The following is a 24,087-nucleotide window of genomic DNA, read 5'->3' as shown; positions in this document are numbered from 1 at the left end:
CAGTATAGTAAGCTATTTGGTAGGACATAGCTTCTTCAGTCAATAGAACTGTCCTTTATTCTGAGATTACATCTTTCCTATTATGGGAGTAGAAAGCTGTGCTTTCCTTCATGAGGTGAGGATAACAGAAGATGGTAGGTAGGTTTTCATTTTTATTTACCTGTTTGGAGTCCTTATTTGGTAAAACTTGAAACCACAATCTTATGTTGGTGCATCACTCAGGGTTCTTCAGAGAAACAAAACCAACAGGGATAGGTAGGTAGGTATGTAAATAGATAGACAGAGATGGGATAGGAGAGGGGTTGACTGATTTCAGAGAATTGGTTCAGACAATTGTGTAGGTTGGAGAGTCCAAAATTTGCAGGGCAGGCCAGAAATTCTAGCAAGAGTTAATGCTGCAGTCTTGAGCCTAACAGCAGTCTAGAGGCAGAATCTCTTCCCCTTCAGGGACACTTGGTCTTTTTTCTTAAAGCCTTCGACTGATTGGATGAGGCCCACCCACATTAAGGCAATCATGGAGAATAATCTACTTTATACAAACTCTACTGATTTGAATATTAATCACATCCAAAAAACATTTTCACAGCAGTATCTAGACTTGTACTGACCAAACAAGTGGGCAGAAAGCCTAGTCAGGTAGTCACACAAGTGTGACACATCACAGTGGATTACTATTTTTATTTTAATAATTCCATGAATTGAATAAATCTGGAAACCATGTATCTGGCATTATCCCAACTAGGCAGCTGCCTCTAAACAGCACTACTTCAAACCCCTCAGCTCAGGTCTCTCTGGTTTCCAGAAAAGGAAATGTACTCAGGAAGTTCTAATACTATTCTGAAATTTTCCAGATCATCTAAGAGGAACAGCTTTTCGTTATTTCTTTTTTTTTTTTCCTAAGAAAATTACACTTTTATTTTTGGGTGGAAGATAACCAAGTATTTTTCTTTTTTGTAAGATTTTTATTTTTTATATCATACTTGAATTACAATGTTCTGTCAATTTCTGCTGTACAGCAAAGTAACCCAGTCATACTCACACACACACACACTCTAATCCTTCATGTAAAAAAGGAGAATTAACTAATTCTTTTTTCCCTCTTAATCTGGTGTCAGTCTTAAATTATCTGAAGTACAAAAAATAAAAGATGTACATAGCCCCTAGTAGGTTCAACCCACAATAGTTTTAGACAAATCACTGAAGGTTTTAGGAGACTGAATGTTTGGTTTGTACCTCTCTTACTCTCCTTGCTCTCTGCTCCCTCCACCTCACAAATAAATCTCAGAGAGCTACTCTGCCTCAGATAAAGATATCACTCCATTCCAAACACCACCAGCCCAATAGGCACACTGCATTCTTGAAATAAATGTACACAGACCTAGGTGGGAGAAAGCTCTAGAGTGCCCCACAACTGACCACATAAATAACTAAATTGCTGACTGGCTTTGAGGAGTCGGCTCCTTTTGTCCCAATCAGACAGCTCAGAGACTAGGAAAGGCAGCATCTGGGTCCCCTGCTGAGTTTCTCCCACTGTTGTGGCCAAGCTGCTTCTCACAAAAGCACCAGAAAAATGTGGAGGCCTCGACAATGCTGTCCTACAGAGAGCACAGATCAGGGGAGCTTCCCTCACTTAACAGAAAAGGCTGGGGGTGGGGGTGAATTGAACTAGTGACATGCAAAACCACATTTCCTCTGCTTCCTCCACATCTTCTCTTCTCCATACCTGTGCAAACAAAGTCCAAGCCAACAGACATCATGTCTTGAGGGCTCCACTGCTATTCATCAGAGTACGTGTTGTCCCAGATCAACACGGATGGGGCTCACCACTGAGAACAAAACGAACCGGCATGTGAGATACATAAATATCACAGGAGACCCCTAAATATGTGGCACTTTTAAGGAGGCTTTTGAGAGTCTCACAGCTTTTGATTTGTCCTTGTTTTGTTTTATTTTATAAGGATGCTTTTCTTCAAATCAAACAAAAAGTCCCTCAAGAACACCTAAGCTGTAACATATGAAAGGTGAGCTGCTGCTGCCACTCAACATAAAAGGCAATGGAGATTGAGAAAAGGGGACCCTCCTTCACTGTTGGTGGGAATGTAAATTGGTACAATCACTATGGAAAACAGTATGGAGGTACCTCAGAAAACTAAATATAGAACTACCCTATGATCCAGCAACCCCACTCCTGGGCATCTATCCAGACAAAACTTCATTCAAAAAGATACATGCACCCCTATGTTCATCACAGCTTATTCACGACAACCAAGACATGGAAACAACCTAAATGTCCATCAACAGATGAACGGATTAAGAAGATGGTTTACATATATACAATGGGTACATATATACTACTCAGCCATTAAAAAAGAACAAAATAATGCCATTTGCTGCAACACGGATGCAACTAGAGATTCTCATACCAAGTGAACTCAGAAAGAGATCTGAAATATGCACAAATGATCCTATCTACAAAAGAGAGGTGGTTCATGGCCATGTAGAGCAGACTTATGGTTGCCAAGGGGGAGGAGGGAGGGAGTGGGATAGAGGGGAGTTTGGAGTTGGTGGATGCAAACTAACATTTGGAATGGATGGGCAATGGGGTCCTACTGTACAGCACAGGGAACTGTGGGAACTGTGTATGACTGGGTCACTTTGCTGTATAACAGAAATTGAAATATTATAAATCAACTATACTTAAGTTTAAAAAAAAGAAAGAAAGAAAGACAGTGGAGATTATCACAGTACAACCTGCTTTGCATTCCTCTCGGTGACTATCCCCCAAGTTCCCCAAGACTGTCACCAGGAGCCCTAGGAGCAGCTCTTGAGTGATCCACAAAGTGCCAGTTAGAAACTGCTGGTCTAGTCTCACCCCCTTGGATGGCCTAATGGCTTAAGAAACTTCCAAACATTCTACAGTTCTTATCAGCCACAGAGGCAGAGACTGAACCCCAAATCTTCTGACTCCATTTCCAAAGCGGCAAAGATATGCTACCTCCTCCGTTAGGGCTCCTATTTTCTATTTATATAACACAAGATCTTCTGTCTAAAGGACTTGTAGCATATTTCTCCACAGTCGGGGGTGGCGGTGGGGGGTGGCCAGCCATAGAAACAGCCAGTGAAAGAAAACAGAGGGAAAAGAAAAGACAGGATATGTTTTCCCTGCTAAGTAAAGCAAGGCTTAGTCCAAACCAGGACCCTGCTAGTGAATCCAGAGGGTCCCTCAAACGTCCTCATTCTAGAAGGATAGGCTATGTGAACACTTTCCAACAGAACCTGAAGACAGCAAGTGATTTTCTTACATCAAAAACTCAGTTTGGGAGTTCCCGTCGTGGCGCAGTCGTTAACGAATCCGACTAGGAACCAGGAGGTTGCAGGTTCGGTCCCTGCCCTTGCTCAGTGGGTTAACGATCCGGCGTTGCCGTGAGCTGTGGTGTAGGTTGCAGACGCGGCTCGGATCCCGCGTTGCTGTGGCTCTGGCGTAGGCCGGTGGCTACAGCTCCGACTCAACCCCTAGCCTGGGAACCTCCACATGCCGCGGGAGAGGCCCAAGAAATAGCAACAACAATAACAACAACAATAACAACAACAACAACACCAAAAAAGACAAAAAAAAAAAACCTCAGTTTGGAGAGTTTCCTAGTGGTCTAGTGGTTAGGCCTCAGCACTTTTACCACTGAAGCCAGGGTTCAATCCCTGCACTGGGAATTGAGATCACACACCAAGGCGTTGTATGCCACAGCCAACAAACAAACAAAGACCTGGTTTCATCAAAACTCATTCCTAGGAAATGTCAAAGCTTATAAATGCACATTGCCTAATCTGGGGGGGGGGGGGAGGGAAACCTAGACTCCACCGCTCCTAATTCTTCAAAGCAGAGGTGCTAAAGTCACACATTATTATAGCTGTATGTCCAAGGGACTGTGCACAGTGTGGGTGGGATTTCATCTTCAACAGAAGGAAATGGCAACAGTGTGGACAAAGCCCCAAATGCCCACATTATATTAATTTCTTTTGCAGAAATGACATATTTCTGTACCATACCCTAGAACCAATGAGAAGAAGCTAATAACATGGGCAATGTTAGCAAAGAAGCTCATTATGAAGCCAAATTTCAACCTCGTGCCTAAGTGAACTTGAAAGCAAAACCTAGTTAGCTACAAAGAAACTGTACAACAAGATCTGAAACTGTTAGTTAAATAACCCTCCCCTTAGTCATTACCGGTAACAACGCTCATTAGAAGTAAAAGGAGGACCTATCTGATGACACGCCACTCGAGACTGCTGGAAAGCAAGAATTAGTGTCTGTGGTAGCCTGCAGCTTGGCCACATGTCTGGATATGCTGAGTTCTGCTGATCAGTCAACTTCAGCAAAATCTCATTACTGGTGATACTAGAAATAGCACCGGCAAAATGACCTAAGAAAGTACACAAAGTTTGTGTTGCCCTTTTTCCTTTCTTTCTGGAACAATTCAGTCCAAGAGCTATTAGGTGGGACATAGAAGACTGGTATCCACAGGGGTGTAGGGGGGTGGGGCTGCAGGTGTGGGGTGTCAGAGTTGGAGCAGGTGTGTGTGTGTGTGTGTGTGTGTGTGTGTGTGGTGCAGGGGTGGTTATGTGGGCTGTCAGACTGCCAGAGGCATAAGGAGGATGACCATAGGGGCATCAGGAGAGATAAGGGCCTGGATGTGAAGTGTCAGAGCCTTACCAGGCTGAAGAGGGCATCTGTAGGGGGAAGAGCAGCAATGTAAAATTGATTATAAACACAGAGATTTACCAGATAAGTAAATATATTAAGGATTAGGAGAGCCTGGTTTCTCATTCCTAAAGAAGTTACAAGTTGAAAAGGGAGAAAACTAGAATGAACCCTATGGATCTGACTGGAATTGAAGATAATGGGGTAAACTCATTATTTTAAGAGAGAGAGAGAGACGAATATAGATGCATACACATGTAAATGCACCTATGTGTGCTTGCCCACTGAGAGGGTGGGTCCTAGAGAGTGACCCCAGACAAAAACAGGGGGTATCACCTAGAAAACAAATCTTAGTTTCTTAAGCCATTCTTGGCTAAGTCAGTACCCCTTAGGGAAATGATTGACTTTAGGGCTGAGGCAGGGAAAGAATGAGTCCTTTTGTCCCCAGAAAGTGCTAAAAAAAAAAAAAAAAGATGTAGACATGTCAAAAGAACAGAGAAGCTATGGTGAAGGGGCTCTTATGGCCAAATGTGAGACAATTTAACTATCAAAATAATTAGTGAATCATTTGAATAGGAAAATACCGTCCATAATGATTTTGTCATGAGAGATGGGGAGAGTTATATCATCTTAAATTACCTCCCCCTAAATTTTTTTTTGTCTTTTCAGGCCCACACCTATGGCATATGGAGGTTCCCAGGCTATGGGTTGAATTGGAGCTGTAGCCACCAGCCTACGCCAGAGGCACAGCAACACCAGATCCAAACAAATGTCTGCAACCTACACCACAGCTCATGGCAACACTGGATCCTTAACCCAGTGAGAGAGGCCAGAGATCTAATCTGTACCCTTATGGATGCCTATCAGATTTATTTTCCACTGACCCATGATGAGAACTCCTTTTACTTACAAAAGAAAAGAAGAAAAACTTTAATGCTCCATTTTAATCAAGTGATAAAGTGATGTCAGGGAATGGGGCATGAAACTGCTCTTTTCCATAAGAAAATACAATTAATTTTTTAATAATATAAATATATAACTGTGATAAAAATATTAAATTGGAAAATTTAATAAAAAATCTTATCTGTTATTCCTGGGTCTTATTCACTGAAAACTAGAAAATAAACAACAAATATTATAAATTAAGATTATTCAGGAGTTCCCGTCATGGCGCAGTGGTTAATGAATCCGACTAGGAACCATGAGGTTGCGGGTTTTATCCCTGGACTTGCTCGCGTTGCCGTGAGCTGTGGTGTAGGTCGCAGATGCGGCTCGGATCCCGTGTTGCTGTGGCTCTGACGTAGGCCGGCGGCTACAGCTCCAATTAGACCCCTAGCCTGGGAACCTCCATTGGCCGAGGGAACAGCCCAAGAAATGGCAAAAAGACAAAAAAAAAAAAAAAGACTATTCAGAGTTCCCTGGTGGCTCAGAAGCTTAAGGATCAGATACTATCACTGCTGTGGCTCTGGTTACTGCTGTGGCTTGTGTTCAATCCCTGATGCAGGAAATTTCGTATGTTGCAAGTGCAGCCAAATATAATTAATTAATTAAGACTATTCAATAATAACATAGTATTTGAGACCAAAAAAAAATATGAAAAAATTTTAGAAAGAAAAAAAATCACAAATCTGGATCCTTAGAATTTCAAATGCTACCAATTTAAAAGACATAATTCCAAAAGTTTAGTGAATACTATTATTAGTTATTTTTGGTAATAAAATACTATCTAGCTAACATTTGTATAGTCTTACTGAAGGCCAGAATTGTTCTTAGTGCTTTATGCCCATTATCATGTTTAACTTTCACAATTTCTCGATGAGGAAGGTACAATTATTATCCACATCCTACAGATGAGGAAACTGAGGTACAGCGCATTTAAGAGCCTAAGCCCATGTGACACAGTTAGAGGGGTGAACTCAGGGAGTTTAACTCTTGTGCCTATATATTTAATCATTACACTGACAGTTTAAATCCTAAACTCTAACCATTTTAGTTCTATTCCTCCTTTAATCCGTCATCTAAGATCTATTAATATTGTCCCTCAAAACATCTCTAGGAGCTATCTCTGCCACCATGACTATCTCAACCTTAATTCTAACCCTGCTATTTAATGCCTTGGTATTGGGAAAACTTCTAATTCTTCTCTGTTAGGCGCTGAATGTTCATGTCCCCCAAAATTTGTTATATTGAAGCCCTTACTTTTAACATTTAGTATTTAGGTTTAGATGAGGTCAAGAAAATGGGGATCAGTGTCTTTACAGGAAGAGGAAGAAAGATCAAAGAATTTTCCTTCTCCCTCTCCTCCTCCCTATCTCTCTCTGCCTTGTGAAGTCACAGTAAGAAGGCAGTCTTCTGCAAGCCAGAAAGAGAGCCCTCACCAGGAACCAAATGGCCAATAAATGATCTTGGTCTTTCCAGCCTCCAGAACTTTGAGAAGTAAATAACTGTTGTTTAAGCCACCCAGTCTGAGCTATTTGCTATAGCAGCCTGAGCTAATACACTCTCCATATATATACTAATATACAGACCCTCCTCATACTGAGTCATGCTCCAGGCTATTGCCCAAGGAAGCTTTCAAAGACAGATGTATCTATGTCATACTTAAAAATATGTGATGATACAGTGCCTAAGGGCAGGGTTCAAACCCATTAGAAGGGTATTTGAAGCTTTGCACCATTGGACTCAATTACTTTTACTAACTTTATCTCTCACTATACTTCTCTATGAAATGTCTCCTCCAGCCAACTCCCCAAACACATCCTAACAAAGCTTTGAATATACACCATGTATCTCTCTGTCTCTTTGGCTGTTTCTGGAATGCTCTGCCCCTAATCTCTCTCCAGAAATTTCTTTTTACCTTTTAAGACTAACTCTAAGTGTCCAATCTTCTGAAAAGATTTCTCTAAATCTCTCCCATTATACTTTGCTTAAAGCCCTGTTTTGGCAAGTGTTTATTTAGAGCAAGTCTCCATCAAAGACTGAAAACGCCCTAAGGACAAGGACAGTATCTCCTTGTCTTTGTATCCTGATCCCTTGCACAGGGACTCTAAGTTAGTAGACACTCATTAAATTAATGTTGAGGGAATGAATTGAATCTATGAATATATTCTTTCCAAATTTTGATGATCATTAACTTTGGCTGGAGTAGTAGATAATTTTAACAAGTAGAGGTTTATTTTAGCGACAATCTTGCTTATCTAATTTCCTAACATTGCAAATTTCCAGCAGTGCCACATCCAGTGCACTGATCAACTATCAAACTGAAGGATGGCTTGTCATTACTTCTGCAATGAGTCACTTGCCTGGGGAAAAGTACATGTCATACATTTACATTTTGGCCTTAAGGTAAAAGCACTTTTTTGTTTTCTGAATGGGAGCAAGAGTCTTGAAGACTAAAAAGGTAAGTCCAACTCTGATTGTTGTCAGTAATGAAAATCTAGTATCACTATAAAAATGTACAATTTGGTAAGGAAAGTTACTGGTCTTGGGCTGGTATTTGTGACAATTATTAGTACTGATGAGTTACAAACTCCAAAGTCCCACACAAATGACTTGTACAGAACTTGTAACAAGCTATTTGGCCAAAAATATTTCTTTAAGAGGGTTTTTGACTGCTAACTATGTAACTGCTGATCTTAAAACTTCCACTAGAAGGGGGAGTTCTCTTTTGGTGCAGCCAGTTAAGGATCCAGTGTTGTCCCTGCAGTAGCGAGGGTCGCTGCTATGGTGAGGGTTTGATCACTAGCCCAGAATTTCCACATGCTGTGGGTACAGCCAAAACAAATAAATAAAAGACTTCCACTAGAAGAAAAGGCCCAACATATATATGAAAGGTCACCCTGTGGCAAGGTGGTGAGAGTGATGGCTAAGGAGAGATCACTCAGGAGGCACCTACAATAGTCTAAAAACACAAAGACATTTCTTTGAAGTACCGTCTGTACTATATTTGAATTACAGACTGCCATATCTAGAGACACACATGCACAAACAGGTACTTGCAGTGTCTGTGTTTACCAGCATAGTGTAATAGTGTAGCACATTTGAACTTGCATATCATGTCCTTTTTTTTTTTTTTGGTCCTGCACTCAGAGTTTATGGAAGTTCCTGGGCCAGGGATTGAACCTGTGCCTCAGAGGTGACCCAAGCTGCTGCAGAGACAATGCCAGATCCTTAACCCATTGTGCCACAGCAGGAACCCCCAGATCATGTTCTTTTCTGGGTAAAGTAATATAAAAGAAAGATCACTAGGCTAAAATCAGGATATCTAACCAGCAGAACTTGGAATAAATGATAATAACAAATAATAATCACAATGAGTGATATAAGAATCTCTAATGATTTACCTATGTTAAGTGGACTAGTCCTTTTTACAAGCAGTGGGTACTATTACTTTTCAGATGGGAAGCTGAGGCACAACAAGACTGAACTGACCCCATCACATAGAGTTGTATATTGTGAAGCTGAGATTTGAGACCAGGTATTCTGGCTGGTTAACAGGATCTTAGCCACTGGCGCTAATATTTACTAATGTATGGCTCTTACTACCTATGATTTTTCCCATTTGTCTGGGTTTCCAAGCATCAGGAGATCTGTCTCCAAACAGCTTTCATGTTAAAGAGTTTCTGTGTGAGAGGAGGAAGTATACATTCCAATATTCTTGTAATATTAATTAAATGGACTATATCATAGATGATTTTTAGTTTAAAAAGTAGGAGGAAACAAATAAAAGATGCTGTCTCTTCAACCATCATTCAAATGCCTATTCATAAACTAAAAAGTAGGAGGAAACAAATAAAAGATGCTGTCTCTTCAACCATCATTCAAATGCCTATTCATAAACTTATCTTTAGGTCATAAAAACTCCCATTTTTAACAGGCACATAAACAGACACCTCCTATAATTCACCTCCTAAATTCTATATCCATCACCTCCTGCATTCGCTTCAATCCCACAAAGTGAAAACACTTCTCTTAAAAAATAGAAAGTAAAAATCACTGTAGATTTCCCCCTTCTGGGACCTAAGAGTGTTTTCTCTGGAAAACCTCGAGAAGCACTATTCAACTCAGTCATAACCCTGGCAATATTACATTGGCTGATACTAACAAGACCAATAAACATTGAGAAGTTAAACCAAGTGAGAGCCTTTGGGTGTGCTGGATGAGACAGGCCCCTAGGAGGTTTGCAGTGCTTGAGCATCTAGCAACCTGACCTCAGCAAAAATGTGTGGTAAACTTGATTTGCCATATAATTTCCCAGCTTCACTTCCACCAAGATTAAACTTCAGGATTTCATTTCCTTACCCAGAGCTGGGACATACCCGACTGTAGCTGTTTCTCAGTCTGCCAGTTTTATGGGAGCAGTGAACTAGAGTATATTGTGTTATTAAACCATAACCAGGCAGTAAATTACAGGGAGGAAAACAAAAGCAAATTCTGCTGGGCTGAGTATTTTTTTGTTGTTTTTTAAAGTGAATGACTCTACCTTAGTCTGAATGAGCAAATAGTACAATGTTTCTTAGGAATTTGTTATCATCCTCCATCTTTATTTTGTTTTTAGTTTAGCAACAGAAGTAATATTAAAAGAAATGGTTTCCACATGGGAGAAGATAAGCTAAGAGGTCACTGGTGCCCTAGCATTTGTGACAGTTATCAAGTAACCCTCTTTCAGTAACTCCTAGAGTTTTGCTTTTGAATCTGTGGATAAACAGGCAGGCGAGAGAATCAAATTCAAATATTTCAACCTTCTCAGCTTTCCTTGATTCTCTGAGTATTGGCAGCAGCATCTTTTGCTCATGGAGTTCAAATTTTTAGGGAGAGTCAATGGCAAAAGGAGACAGAACAATGCCATAAAATAAACAAAAACCGGCATATGGAGGTTCCCAGGCTAGGGGTCAAATCAGAGCTACAGCTGCGGGCCTACACCAGAGCCACAGCAATGCCAGATCTGAGCCGTGTCTGTGACCTGCACCACAGCTCACGGCAATGCCAGATCCTTAACCCACTGAGTGAGGCCAGGGATTGAATCCGCAACCTTATGGTTCCTGGTCGGATTCGTTTCCACTGAGCCATGACCGGAACTTCCATCAAACCTATTTCTACCTCATTTTTCAAACAACTCCCTCACCCAGAGGTAGAGTAGAATCTGGGAAGTAAAGGCCATTGCACCTTTGCACAAAATAGCAAATCACAAAATTCAGCATCTTCAATATTCACTGCTTGCTTCAATATTCACTGCTTCCTTCAGTAATAACACAAGCAATACCAAAGAATCATTATTAAACACTGCCTGTGTTACACTATAAAAGCAAAAAAAAAAAAAAAAAGAGCCACACGTGGGATGTTTTCCACCTATGCACACCAATGCCCCATTATTTGAAACAACAAACAACACTGAGGGAATAAAACTGAAGTGACATCATCATGCATCATAGGATGGATTTTCTTTTTTTTTTTTTTTTCTTGCTTTGTAGGGCCACATGTGGCGCATATGGAAGTTCCCAGACTACGGGTCCAATCAGAGCTACAGCTGCCAGCCACAGCCACAGCCACATGGGATCCAAGCCGCGTCTGTGACCTACACCAAAACTTGAGGCAACGTGGGATCTTTAACCTACTTAGCAAGTCTAGAGATAGAACCTGCATCCTCTTGGATACTAGGTGGGTTTGTAATCCACTGAGCCACAACCGGAACTCCTAATGTTTTAATTTGGTAGACAGAGAACTGAGGTCCTAAGAATTTGCTGTCCTTCTCAAGCCCACAAAGCTTCAAAGTTTCTGTTGCAGCGATTTTGAGAACAAAGAGAGTTGTTCAAAGTCAAAACTGCCCATAGCAGGAGCTCTGGATCTTTGAGAGCCTCCCCCTTTTTGTTAACAAGGTCTCAGACTCTAAAGGATTGGGAGGATTAATCTTCATACCTTATTTTTAAAAAGAAAATTCAAGTTAAAATATTTCCTAAAACTAATAGAAGTCATAAAAGTCTGAAATGTTACATAGTTTCTTTGGAAACAGGTTTCCTTTCACTGTCTGGAGTGAGAGTTGGGAAAGCTGTTTGCATTACAGATGACCATCAGCACAAATTTTCATCAGAAGACAAGGGATTTTTATTAGAAATTCCAGAGGTCTCCATGTTTCAAAGATGATTCACCTTTAATATTTCTCAGAAAACTAATTAGCTCTTGCTGAAGAAGTTTCTGTTAAAAACACGGTTTTTTTTCAAGGACCTTTTTTAAAAAAGAAAGTGGAGGAAATAGAAGAAACCAGTATATGGGGGTGGTGAGGACAGAAATTATGCTCCTTAATAAAAATATTAAAGAGCAGTCTGCTCACCACAACAAGCAGAACCATGTAGTCAAAACAGTTATGCCTTGGCATGAAGAACAGGCTTGTGGTTGCTGAGGGGGAGGGAGTGGGACGGATTGGAGTTTGGGGTTGGTAGATGCAAACTATTACATTTAGAATGGATAAGCAATAAGGTCCTGCTGTACAGCACAGGGAACTACATCCAATCTCTTGTGACAGACCATGATGGAAGATGAGAAAAAGAATGTGTGTGTGTGCATGCATGTATGTGCACTCACATGTGCACACGTGCATGCCTGGGTCACTTTGCTGTACAGCGAAAATTGACACAACAGTGTACATCAACTATACTTTAATAAAAAAAAAAATCTGTGGGAAATGGTTTGAGTGATGTTATGTCAACATGATAGAATACACTATAGCCATTACAATATTTGTATTATTATAAACAAACAAAAAACAGGGAGTTCCCATCTTGACTCAGCAGAAACAAATCTGAATAGCATCCATGAGGATGCAGGCTCGATCCCTGGCCTTGCTCAGTGGGTTAAGGATCCAGCCTTGCTGGGAGCAGGTGAGGCCCGGATCTGGCATTGCCATGAGCTGTGGTGTAGGCCAGCAGTTACAGCTCTGATTTGATCCCCTAGCCTGGGAACCTCCATAAGCCACGGGAGTGGCTGTAAAGAGACAAAAGACAAAAAAAAAAAAGTTATGTCTTAGAATGGGAGATAGCTGAGTGCCTGAGATTAAAAAATAGGAGCATATAGAAACAAGTGCCACTCTCATGGACTTTTAGGCCACCTCTTCAATCCTAGCACAGTGGTCCCCACTTATCCATGGTTCATTTTACATGGTCTCTTTCCGTGGACTCGGTCAACCACAGTCCATAAATATTAAATGGAAAATTCCAGAAATAAACAACGTGTAAGTTTTAAACAGCAGCCCCCTTCCAAGTAGCGTGATGAACTCTCTCCTGATCCCGCTCCCTCCCACCAGGGATTTGAGTCACCCTTGCCCCATCTTGGTTAACAGATGGATTGTTACAATATCACAGTGCTCGAGCTTGAGGAACACTTTTACCTATAACAGCCCCAAAGTGCAAATTAGTGATGCTAGCAATTTGGATATGCCAGAGGGAAGCCATAAAGTGCTTCCTTTAAGTGAAATGGTGAAAAGTTCTCAACTTAAGGAAAGAAAAGAACTGCTAAGATCTACAATAAGAAGGAATCTTCTACCTATGAAATTGTGTAGACGGAAAAAAAATTCATGTTGATGTTTTCCTGTCACACTCCCAACTACAAAAGTTATAGCCATAGTGCATAAGTACTTTGTTAAAATGGAAAGGCATTACATTTGTACAATGATACATTTTGAGAGAGAGACCTCATTCACATAATGTTTATTACAGTATATTGTTAGAATTGTTGTTTTATTATTGTTGTTACCTTCTTACTGTGCCTAATTTATAAATGAAACTTTATCATAGGTATGTATGTATAGGAAAAGACATTGTCTATATAGGGAGCAGTACTATCTGTGGCATCCACTGAGAGTCTTGGAACCTGTCCCCCACAGATGAGGTGGGACTGATGTATCTTTTTTTTTTTTTTTGGTCTTTTTGTCTTTTTAGGAATGCACCCAAGGCATATGAGGTTCCCAGGCTAGGGGGTCGAATCAGAGCTACAGCTGCTAGCCTATGCCACATCCATAACAACTTGGGATCAGAGCCATGTCTGCAACCTATACCACAGCTCATAGCAACACCAGATCCTTAACCCACAGAGCAAGGCCAAGGATCGAACCAGTGTCCTCATGGATGCTAGTTGGATTTGTGAACCACTGAGCCACAATGGGAACTGATGTATCTTAATATGGTAGCCCTGGAAGGAACTTTAGAGACTCTTCCATTCCAACCGACATACTTAGAAAAATTTAACTTCTGGAAAGCCCATCCAGCACTTCCGGAAACACTCCTCAGGTGCACTTTTCTTTCTGAACTCTATCTTAACTCCCTAGGCAGAGAGAGGGGGCTCCTTTCCTAAGCTCACAGAGCCCTACTTCCATCCATTACCATTTTGGCACATGCCACAACCATGTATTATTTCTTTACATGTCCATGAGCACCAGTTGATAAGAAAGTAAGAATTACTACTTATGTAAATTTGTGTATTAAGATCCTCTGTACTTGCATGAAAAGATGCTCAACGGCACTAATTATGAGGGAAACACAAGTTAAAACCATAATGAGATATCACCTCACACCTGATAAAATAGCTATACTCAAAAAGGCAAGAAAAAGGAGATCCACTGTGGTTCAAGCAGGTTACAAACCCGACTACTATCCATAAGGACTCAGGTTCGATCCCTGGCCTCACTCAGTAGGTTAAGGATCCAGTGTTGCCATGAGCTATGGTGTAGGTTGCAGACATGGCTGATCTGGTGCTGCTGTGGCTGTGAAGTAGGCCAGCAGCTACAGCTCCGATTCAATCCCTGGCCTGGGAACCTCCACATGCTGTGGGTGTGGCCCTGAAAAGACCAAAAAAAAAAAAAAAACAAAACATTTTTTTTTTGGATACATACTCCAAGAAAGTGTTTCATTATAACAAGAAAAATCTCATAATAAATCTTGACAAAACCTTAACTCACAACCCAAATATGTGCCAAAATTGGCTATTTTTTTTTTTTTGCCTTTTCTAGGGCCACACCTGCGGCATATGGAGGTTCTCAGGCTAGGTATCTAATCAGAACTGTAGCTGCCGGCCTACGCCAGAGCCACAGCAATGCAGGATCCGAGCCGAGTCTGTGACCTACACCACAGCTCACGGCAACACCGGATCCTTAACCCACTGAGCAAGGCCAGGGATCGAACCTGCAACCTCATGGTTCCTAGTTGGATTTGTTAACCACTGAGCCATGATGGTAACTCCTATTTTCTTTTTTAATACTTAAATAATAGCACTATGCTGGAAGAAAATTTGAAGATTCAGAGAAAACGCCAAAAACAATCCTCTTCAATTTTTCAACATAATTGTACTTCCCTTTGTCTGGGGGTCTAGTGCTGTGTTGGGAACAAGGACATCAAGACAGATGAGACAGATCCTGGCTCCCAAGGAGCTGACCATCTAGTAGACACTTAATGGATAACACAGGGATTCCTTTAATTTTTTTTTAATAAATGCAATTTCTGCCAAGAAAAAAAATTTCCATAGAAAAATAATATATGTAGTATTTTTCTTAAGGAAAAAGAAAAAGACAGAATAAAGGAAAAAAACAGCATCGACTCTTAAGTTCTGATGAGCTCTGCAGGGGGGCTGCTGCTCTCAGACAGCCAGGACCTTCTCAGAGCTCATCACTGCCCTACGGGGGTGGCAGTTGGTGGTGTCCTTAGCTTTCTTAGGCCATCATAGTCCATATAACCTAAGGGACATGCCAACCCTTCACTGCTCTGTTCCAAGGGAAAAAAGAGCCACACCATAGCAACATGGAGTGAAAAAAGGGCCAGGAAAGTCTACTCTAACACCAGCCCTCTGCTCCACCATCTTCACCTGCATCTTTCATCTCTTCTCACCTCACCCATCTCTCTCCCTGGTATTTCCTTTCTCTTCCAGAAATGGTTGGAAGCCCTTGCATGGCCAAGGTTAAGACCAACTTTGTGGACATGAGACCTGGGCACTCAGAACAGCCCCCCACTTGCTCTCTCCTCTGCTGTGGTCATCTTAAAATTCTACACAATTTTTGCTTTTTAGGGCTGCATCTGTGGCGTATGGAGGTTCCCAGGCCAGAGCTTGAATTGGAGATGCAGCTGCCAGCCTATGCCACAGCCACAGCAACACTAGATCTGAGCCACATCTGCAAACCACTGCAGCTCATATCGATGGAGGATCCTTAACCCACTGAGTGAGCCAGGGATCAAACCCTCATCCTCATGGCTACTAGTCGGGTTCATTAGTGCTGAGCCACAATGGGAACTCTTACATAATTTTTTAATCAAAGGATCCCTGATATTCATTTTGCACTGATCCCACAAATTATGTTCTTATGACCTCATTCTTTTGAAATCTAGGCAATAGGACTGTAACAGAGAGGAACAAACCTGACTTCCTATAGCCTAAAATATACATAATAGCCTAAAATATACATTCTCAAGGCTCTGCCTCCCAGGCTTGACCTCTAAAGGTATAATTAAAAGTTGTAGAGCAAAAAATAATTGTCTTGCTGGAGTTTTATAGGAACTTTGTTATCAAACCTACGTGGACACCTGTGAGAACAAAGGATTCCAGTACCAAGAAGTTTGCAACAGCTAGCCATATCCCCTCCCCTTTTAGTATAAAAGGAGACTGAAATATAATTCAGGTAAGATGGTTCTTTGAGACACTAGCACGCCATCTTCTCAGTCTGATGGCTTTCTAAATAAAGTCGTGATTCCTTGCCCCAACACCTCGTCTCTTAATTTACTGGCCTGTTATGCAGCGAGCAGTAGGAGCTTGGACTCAGTAACAAGCCCACAGGTTCCCTGTCAGCATGGCCTGACCTCTTTTCGCTGAATGCCTTCCCAGGACTTATTGAAATCTAAACAGTGATTGACCTTCTAGTGCTTCTGTCCTTTTTCTGGGAGTTAAGGACTGTAGCAAAAGGATTTCTTTGGATTCCCTCACAGGCTCAAGGGAGCAACAATTTCCAAACAATGACAGTCAGGATGGTTGGTTATCAGTCACAGCCCATGGACACAGTGGCACAGTGAAAACTGTTTCTGAGTCTCTGAAACATCCTCCTGGGTGAACACATCAGGGCTAATTGGACAAAAGTAACAGAGGCATGATTATGTTAGTACACTGTTACTAAACTCACACCAGTACGATAGCTTTTTACAAGGAGGTCTCAAAATTTAGCGCCTGAACCTGCAGCATCGCCTGGGAATTTATTAGAAATATACAATCTCAGACCCACTGAATAAAGTCTGGGGGAGGGGAGCAGCAATCAAGTTTAAGAAATCTATCCAGGTGATCCTGATAGCATTGAAAACTACTGGCTCACTAGAAATGGAGGAAATAATATATCTTCTGACTGCAAATATATAGATAGCATCAATTACGAAAAATGTCCTCCACCATTTAATTTATAGGAGGAAGTTTACACTTTTTCATTCATCTCCTTCAATCATAATTGCTTTAATGGATATGCTAAATACATTTGTGTGTGGGGGGGTGTGGGTGTGTGTGTGCATGCCAGACTCACTCCCCTTCAAGTGAGTCTGGCACTGCAGTGGATATTAGAATAATGGTTTGTGTCATAAAGGGGCTTATAATCCATTGCAGGGGATGAAGAGAGGCAAATTCATAAACATAAATAGCTCTGCCCAGAATGCTGGTGAGAAATTCCAGAAAGTGCAGCATGCATTTGGCTGAGAGATTACATAGTTTGTTGGGGCAGGGTTAGGGAAAATTGAATGAATGCACACAGCAGCTAGAATTTTAATGTGTAGTAAATGGGGAAGAGAATCTTCCAGGTCCACAAAAAACATCCAGACATGGGGTGGAAAAGAATAGAGTGTTTCCAGAGGAGCATCTAATTCCATTACATTAGAATGTAAAGGAGTAATCTGAGAGAAAACAAAACAAAGCAAAACAAAACAGAATACTAGTGCGGGAGTGACTTTTGGAGGGTGGGCCCTGAGAGCAAGGTGGAGTTCTGGCTTCTGAGGAGAGTGAGAGCCCGTGTCTAGAGGCGTGTCATAGAGATGAGCGGAAGCACCTTGCAGAGAAGTTCCTTGGAGAGGTCTCAGCCACATCTCCATCATGAGATGCCCCGAAAAGCACCTAAACTCTGTAAGACTCTATTTTGACAAAGATAAAAACATATTTGTCCCTTTATTTCACAGGTAAGATGAGATGAGCAAAGCCATTTGGAAACAGAGCTACATTGCTGGTGAAATGAGATGTTTCTTCGAGACTTTTGCCAACATGCAAAGGACACTGTTTTTAATTTGTCTTTTTATTCTCTCACATCAGAATCCTTCATGAGGACTGGGAAGTTTTTTTTTTAAGTCAAGAGTAATTTGTAGTTTGGAAAATTGTCCAGGGCAAGGCTATGTTTAAGCTTCTACTTTTAGACACCAAGGTTCTAGCTCATCCGTCTCCACTCCCAGCTCCTGCATGATGCTGTGGATGGACTAATCAGTAGCCACAGGCCTCTTTAAATCCAAGGTGAGAGACATTTGTGACAACGTGATAGGCCCAGGGGCAAGTGGACTATCATTTATTAGCTACCTTTCTAGTTATTTCTGTCTGTTTTGTTACACTCACTCTTCCAGGCTTTTCTAAGCCTAAGCAAAGAAATATGGGCAAATAAATTATGATGAGCCAGTTAATTTAAAATATACATATATATGTACATGCACACACACACACACATAAGCTTGGGAAAAAAAAAATTTTTTTTTTTTTGTCTTTTTAGGGCTGCACTTGCGGCATATGGAGGCTCCCAGGCTAGGGGTCCAATCGGAGCTGGAGTCGCCGGCCTACACCACAGCCACAGTAATGCCAGATCCAAGCCATGTCTGCAACCTACACCACAGCTCAGGGCAACGCCAGATCCTCAACCCACTGAGCAGGGCCAGGGATCGAACCCACAACCTCATGGTTCCCAGTCAGATTTGTTTCTGCTGAGCCGCAACGGGAACTTTTATCTCCTGAATGTTAGTTTTTGTGGGCAAAGACCATCCTGGTTAATTCTGAACAGCACACAAATGGTGTATTTGATGCTTTGAGGGCCTCATTTTAAGAAGCAATACTAAAATAGTTTGGGGAATGTAAATGAGTATTACTTCTATGAAAGCACATTGGCAATGCCATCAAAATTTAAAGTACATATAAAATGTGAGCCAAAAGTTCCACTTCTATCTCACGGGCAAATCAAAAAGGCAAATTGGCTCTGTACAAGGTCATTCAATAAAATACTATTTGTATTAGCATTTTTTTTTTGTCTTTTTGCCTTTTCTTGGGCCGCTCCCGCAGCATATGGAGGTTCCCAGGCTAGGGGTCGAAGCGGAGCTGTAGCCACCGGCCTACGCCAGAGCCACAGCAACGTGGGATCCGAGCCGCGTCTGCAACCTACACCACAGCTCACGGCAATGCCGGATCGTTAACCCACTGAGCAAGGGCAGGGATCGAACCCACAACCTCATGGTTCCTAGTCGGATTCGTTAACCACTGCGCCACGACGGGAACTCCTGTATTAGTATTTTTTAAAAGGATTAGAAACAATCAAAATTACCATGAATAGGGAACTGGCTAAATAAAGTATGGCCATTGAATGCTTGTCAACAATAGCAAAAAATGGGAAATTGCTTTAAGTACTGATAAAGAGAAAGCTCTAACATATAGCTGTTTTGACAAATGGGAAAGATAGCACAGTGTGATCAGTATATTACCACAAAATTAAAAAAAATATATATATATATATTTGTTTATACAAAAAACATGGATACAAAAGAAACATAACATTGGCAACTTACAAAGAAAGTTTCAACACATGGGACCAAGAGACTTTTTATTGCATATCCTTTTGTTCCTTTTGAGTTTAGAGCTGTGTGGATGTATTACCAATTTAAAAAATAAGTGAAGTAAAGTAAGAATTCTAAATAGGTTTATAAAATAAATAACTAAATTATTAACCTGAAAAAAATTCTATTTTTTCTTAAAATAATCATTCTAAAAGATGGTCAGTTTTGAAGCTCTTTGTTCTAGAAACTCAATGAAACTTCTCCACTCTAAAAATAAAATATATCTATCTATCCTGCTAAGAAAAACAGGATGAACCAAGTATCCTTCTTTGTCCCTACCCCAAAGAGCCAAGGCCAAAGAGATGAACCAAGGAGGAAAACATCACTGGAATAGAAATCATGAAAAAGGAGGACAATATGTGAAAATGCGAAAGGGGAAGCTACATCAAGCCCAGTATTTATTTTGATTTTCCTTGTTTTAGAAAAAGATGTCACTGGACTTAGCAAATTATATGCCACACAAAAATGCAATGCCCATAAAATTAAACCAATTGCTCAATAAAAATTAACTAGTCACTCACTCAGTGAACACACAAAGTTTGGTAATGGAACCAAGAGACATGACACGTGACCTCATAAAGAACACACCATGCTAAGTAATGAAGAACTGACCCAACAGTCGCCTTACAGCAGTTACTGTTATTTGCACTACTATTATCTATAATATCTTTAAATGTAGGCAAAGTCATAATTACAAAACATAATTGAGTACAAGCCATTGTACCAGGGACCAAAAAGCAATGGAATCTAGATCTGCATCCCTGCCATCATCTGTTTAAGCTAAGGATGGATTTCAGATCATCTGAGGAAAGGAAGTGCTGCATATTTTTCAAGCTGTCCTTCATAAATATCACTTTTCTTAGTGGGTTTTTGCGGCTCACTGAGTGGCTGTGAATTTAATGTTATACTTCCTGACAAGTGCCTGGAGACATTCTCAGGTGCTGCTGTTAGGACAGAATGATGGGTTTTAATCATCAGCAAAGTTAGTACTGAATTAACATCTTTTAACACAAGCTGAAGTGTGTTCCCATCCCATGTGGACGTAGAAGATCTAGCTACTTCTGCAGAGAGGTGAGCTGATAAGAAGGTCAAGATTCCCTTAAGAACATTTTAGGCCCACTCCAACACATGCATGAATGAAGGACTGATGCTCAAAACTTGACCAAAGTTTAATTTTTTGTTGTTGTTAAATGGCTGCATCAGCAGCATATGGAAGTTCCCAGGCCAGCTGTTACCTACACTGCAGCTGCAGCAATGACATATCATTTAACCTGCTGTGCCGGGCCTGGGATCAAATCTGCACCTCTGCAGACTGCAGTTGGATTCTTAACCCACTGCAGTTGGATTCTTAACCCACTGCGCCATGGTGGGAACTCCCAAAGTTTAATATTTTTGCCTGAAAAAGATAAAGATATGTATTATCAAAAGTTCATCTTAGTCATTTTTTAAAGCCAGAAATGCAACCAGAGAACATTTAAATTTGAGTAAATGGCTTCATGGTAAAAGATCAAAAATAAACTGGTTGGAGTTCCTGGCATGGCTAAGTGGAAATGAATCCGACTGGCATCCATGAGGACGCGAGTTCGATTTCTGGTCTCGCTCAATGGGTTAAGGATCTGGCATTGCTCTGGCTGTGGTGTAGGCCAGCAGCTGTAGCTTCGATTCAACCCCTAGCCTGGGAACCTCCATATGCAAAAAAAAGACATAAATTTTTTTTAAAAATTACCAAAAAAACTTTAACAAAAAAACCATTACTGGGGGAAAGGGGAGGGAGTGGGAGGGATTGGGAACTTGGGGTTAACGGATGCAAACTATTGCTTTTGGAATGGATTAACAATGAGATCCTGCTGTGTAGCACTGAGAACTATGTCTAGATACTTACAATGGAGCATGACAATGGGAGAAAAAATTATGTATACATGTATGTGTAACTAGGTCCCCATGCTGTACAGTGGGGGAAAAAAAAGTGTTGGGGGTAATAACAATAAAAATTAAATTAAAAAATAAAAAAATAGGAGTTCCCGTCGTGGTGCAGTGGTTAATGAATCCGACTAGGAACCATGAGGTTGCGGGTTCGGTCCCTGCCCTCGCTCAGTGGGTTAAGGATCTGGCATTTCCTTGAGCTGTGGTGTAGGTTGCAGATGCGGCTCGGATCCTGCGTTGCTGTGGCTCTGGCGTAGGCTGGAGGCTACGGCTCCGATTTGACCCCTAGCCTGGGAACCTCCATATGCCGCGGGAGTGGCCCAAGAAATAGCAAAAAGACAAAAAAAAAATTAAAAAAAATTAAAAAACATAAATAAATTTTAAAGAGGTAAAAAAATAAATAAATCAATTAAATAATGTGTATATATGTATATATGCATACATATATATAACTGAATCATTGTGCTGTACAGCAGAAATTAATACATTGTAAGTCAATTATAATTCAATAAAATAAAATTTTACAAAAAAAATCATTATTAACAATATGATTCCATCTGATTAAATTAAGAAAGTAATTTATCATATTTGGTAAAAGGGCAGCCTTTTTATTAAATTATATATATGTTAACTAAATGAAAGTATCATCTAAATCATATGCCTGTTCCCTTCTTGATACACTGCAAGTCTGAGCTTCCCAGATAAACATTCAATAAAAAGGCTTTAGACCTAAGGGCTACTGGCCATTTAAATAATTAGATATAGAAATGTTTTAAAAAAAGATAGGCATTTATGATTTTTAATTGACTTTTTTTCAGCTTTGATTCAAAGCAGACTCAATTATGGTCTAATTTGCATATGCTTAATAGAGATTCTGTTTTTAAAATTTTTAATTGTTACTTAAAATAGCAATAAATCTGTTTGGTTAAAAATACCTATAAAAATCTACACTGAGCAATCTCCTTCCCACTCATTCTTACTTGCCCCAGCTGGCACCCTCGTTCCAGTAAGGTAATCACATTTATTTAATTAATCCTGATAATTTTATTATGATTTTGTAGGAGGAAGGAGAGGAAGCTGTGAAGGGGGAGAGGGAAAGGGAGAGAAATGAAAATTGACTTTATTAATGCAAATACGTATGTTACTTTCCGTCCATTTTACATAAATGGCAGGTAGTATACCATACAAATTATTCTACATCTTTTTTGTATTGTATATTTTGAAGATAATTATATAACAGTACATAAAAAATTTCCTCATTCTTTTTGTAGTTGCATAATATTTTATTGTTTCCAACTTTTTGCTATTACAAAATAATGCTTCAGTGAATAACTATGTACATGTATCATTCTAAATACGTGCAAGTATTTCTGTAGAATAAAATGTTCGAACTGGAATTGCTAACTCCAGGAGTATGTTATGAATATGTTCTTCTTGAAGATGTTGTCCAGTTATATTCCAAAAGGGGTTCTGACAAGTTATAGCCCCACCAGCAATTTTTTAGAGTGCCAATTTTTCTGCAGTTTAATCAACAGAGTGTGTAATCAAACTTGGCTTTTTATCCATCCCACAGGTAAAAATGACAAGCAGTTCTGGTCTATATTCATTATGTTACAAGGGAGATACACATCTTTTTCAGATATTTGAGACCCATGTATATTTTCTTCTTGGTGAACTATTGATACATATCCTTTTTTATTTTTATTGTTTTTTTCTAATCTGTTGAAATATTTTCTATCTTAGGGACATTAGATCTTTGTCTACAATAAATTTCAAATGTCTTTATGAATTTGTCATTGTCTTGCTTTTGCTTAAAGCCTTTTTTGTTTTTGATTCTCTGTTTTGTCACACATAAGCTTTGATTATGTGTGAACTTATCGATCTTCATTTAAGACTTCTGGATATTGGAGTCATAGTCAAAAAGATCTTTCCTTGTTTTCTTCTAGTACATTTATGGCTTTCTCTTTTTTTAATTTTTGGTTAAGAATTTTTTCTGGTGTACATTGTGAGCTTTGAGTTCTATTTAAAATTTTTTTTCCCAGATGGCTACCCAATTGTCTCACCAGCATAAATTAAACAGCTTATCTTTTCCCTGTTGATCTAAATTGTCATCTTTAATCCTCTTAGGTATTTTGGTCTGTTTTTAGATATTCTATTCTGTGACTTGGTCTATTTATTCATGAGCCAAGTAATACTGTTAAATGTTAAGGTTTTGTAATATATTTCAATCAAGGATCAATCCTCCTGTATTGCTCTTCACTTTTATAGTTTTCCTGGCTGTTTTTACCTATTTACTTTTTTTTTTGTCTTTTTGCTTTTTCTAGGGCCGTTCCCATGGCATGTGGAGGTTCCCAGGCTAGGGGTCGAATAGGAGCTATAGCCACCAGCCTACACCAGAGTGACAGCAATGCAGGATCCGAGCCGCGTCTGCAACCTACACCACAGCTCAAGGCAACGCCAGATCCTCAACCCACTGAGCAAGGCCAGGGATCGAACCCGCAGCCTCACGGTTCCTAGTCATATTCGTTAACCACTGCGTCACGATGGGAACTCCGACTACTTACTTTTTAAAATGAACTTTTTTACTTTTTAAAAATTATTTTTATA

The sequence above is a fragment of the Phacochoerus africanus genome, chromosome 1 (assembly GCF_016906955.1).
Source record: "Phacochoerus africanus isolate WHEZ1 chromosome 1, ROS_Pafr_v1, whole genome shotgun sequence".
Classification (NCBI taxonomy): domain Eukaryota; kingdom Metazoa; phylum Chordata; class Mammalia; order Artiodactyla; family Suidae; genus Phacochoerus; species Phacochoerus africanus.
This window is presented reverse-complemented; position numbering follows the sequence as displayed.